Here is a 2,988-nt window from a genome sequence, read left to right on the forward strand (position 1 = left end):
CCCCTCAGGACCAGTGGTGAGAGTGGCGATACCAGGAGGGTGGAGGGAGGGTGGGGTCGAAAGGGGAAACCAATTACAAGGATCTACATATAACCCCCTCCCTGGGGGATGGACAACAGAAATGTGAGTGAAGGGAGATGTCGGACAGTGTAAGACATGACAAAATAATAACTTATAAATTATCAAGGGTTCATGAGGGAAGGGGGTGGAGAGGAGGGGGAAAATGAGGAGCTGATACCAAGGGCTCAAGTAAAAAGCAAATGTTTTGAGAATGATGATGGCAGCAATGTGCAAATGTGCTTGACACAATGGATGGGCGTATGGATTGTGATAAGAGTTGTATGAGCCCCAAGAAAATGATTTTAAAAAATAGATAACTGAGTGAAATATCCCCTTCACAGCTACAGTGACCATTGGCTCTCCGCTGGAGCACGTGGGCTGTGTGAGCTAGGTGTTGTCCCAGGTTGGGGAGCCTTCAAGCCTGATTTCTCAGTCCTCCAGGAGATGCTGTGTGCTTCCTGTGTCTCCAAATCAATCCCCTTCCTGCTTGATCTCACTGTGGTTCATGATCAGAAACTCCGCAAGGAAGAGACAAAGAATGCCGTTGAGTAAGTAAAGCTGTATCTACTGTAGCAGGGGCTCAGAAAGAAGGTGCGTGGCATTGTGAAATACCGAATACCAGGCTGCTCTCACCTACAGATGGGAGGTTTGAGTTCACTCAGAAGAAAGGGCTAGCGATCTCCTCACCCCCAAATTCAGCCATCAATACCCCGTGCAGCACAGTTCCTCTCAGACACATGTGATGACTCCTGTATTGTGCCTGATTTTTTGTTTGTTGTTGTGTTCCGTGTGGTGGTGTGGTGGACCTCCACGGACCACGTTCAGATCGTGAACCGTGACAGATAAGCCAAAGTTGTGCCACACTGTGCCGCTTGACTTCTTTTCCTACCACTACTGTCTATTGATGGCACCAGAACGGTGATTCTTGCCCGGAAATCTGCCCTTACCATCTCTCTCCTTACCTGTTTCTACTGAGCAGGTCGATAGCCCGAGATCCCCACTCTTTGTCCTTCGCCTGCCCCACCCTCCCAACCTCCTACCCTGTCCCAATGGACTCATGTAACGTGAGCCTGTAGGTAAGAAACCACAGACCGGGCTAACTAAGCCACGCCGTGCAGAAATTGAAAAACGAATGTTAAAAATTCTGCATATGCTTGATTTTGTATCCTCTTACAAATACCGAAAAAGTGCTGTACTTACTTCCCCTGTCATTTATTTAACCTTTGTATAAGCAAAACAAAACAAAACAAATCCAAAGACATTATGGTAAGCAAGCCACAGATTCAAGGGAAATATTAGTAAAACATCTATCTGATGAAAGACTTATATCTAAGATATTTTTTTTAAAAACCCTTAAAGTGCAACAATATGAAACAACCCCAAAATGGTATAAAGATATAAAACCACAAACCAAATTCACTGCCATTGAGCCTCTTCTGACTCATAGTGACCCTGTAAGTCAGAGTAGAACTACCCCTGTGGGTTTTCAAGACTATAAATCTTTATGGAAACAGAAAGCCTCCACTTTCTCCCATGGAGTGGCTCATGAGTTTGAACCACCAACCTTGTGGTTATCAGTCCAACATGGAACCCCACCATGCCACCAGAGCTCCTTCCAAGAAGATATATACTTCAGAAAGCACATAGGCTTATGGAAAGATGCTCAATATCGTATGTCATTAAAAAAAATCCAAACCAGTTTAATGGATTCTGACTCATAGCAACCTCATCATATGTTCCACAGTAGAGTGATTCACAGTGGTTTCCTGGGCAGTTACTTTAATAGAAGTATACTTCCATCCCTTTCTTTCATGGTGCCTCTGGGTGGCAACCTTTAGGTTGGTTGTCAAGTGAAACCACTTGGCTAAATAACAGTAAAGTGCCACTTATATTCCCTTTAGAATGGCTAAAATCCAAAATACTGACACCACCAAATGCTGAGTGGGATGTGGAGCAACATGAGCTCTCATTCATTGCTGATGGAGATACAAATGGTGCAGCCACTTGGAAGACAGCCTGGCAGTTTTCTATAGAGTTAAATACATGCTTAGCATAAGATCCAGCAATCACACTGTAGATACTTACCCAAATGAACTGAAAAGTTATGTCTACACAAAAACATGCACATGAATGTTTACAACAGCTTTGTTGATAACTGACAAAAATCAGAAGCAGCCACGGTGTCCTTCAGGAGGTGATTGTGGTACATCCACACAGTGGAATATTACTTAAGTGTTAGAAGTAAATGAGCTACAAAACATGACAGAACCTACATGTAAGCTTGAGTGAAAGAAGCCAGTTTGAAAAAGTCTTAGGCTGTGTTCCCTAGAGAAACAAAACCAGTGAAGTTGTGTGTGTGTGAGAGAGAGGGAGAGAGAGAGAGAGAGCTCAAGAAAATGGCTCACATGATTGTAAATGTAGAAGTGGGCAAGTTCCAAAGTCACAGATTCGATGTTAGGCTGGAGGTTTCCTTGACTAACATATTGTCAGGGACTGATGAACCCAAGATGGGCAGGTCAGTCTTGTGGTTGCAGAGGTAAAGGAATCTAAGGCCGGCAGATCAGGCTGGTGGTTAGAGAGATGAATGAATGCAAGGTTGGCAAGTTAGGATAAGCAAGCAATATGGCAACCCATTAACTCAAGTCCAGAGAGCCATAGGTCAACAAGACAGATGCAGGATCCAGATCTAGCAAAAAGCAAGTTAAGGCTTTCCACAGCATCCACTTCTGTTGGAAGCAGGCCATAGCCCAGAAGTAAACACCTTTTCAATTGATTGGATCAGTGCTGTGATCTGAGTAAGAGTGTTGTAGCCCACCCTAATCTTACAACTGATTGTCTGCTCATAGTAGATTCCACCACGGATGTGATCATGCGCTTCCAACTACTGTATTTTTATCCGAGTGATGCCTGTTATAATTTTTTTTAGCA

The sequence above is a fragment of the Echinops telfairi genome, unplaced genomic scaffold (assembly GCF_000313985.2).
Source record: "Echinops telfairi isolate 266 unplaced genomic scaffold, ASM31398v2 ScPeMD7_3533;HRSCAF=4204_0, whole genome shotgun sequence".
Taxonomy (NCBI): Eukaryota; Metazoa; Chordata; class Mammalia; order Afrosoricida; family Tenrecidae; genus Echinops; species Echinops telfairi.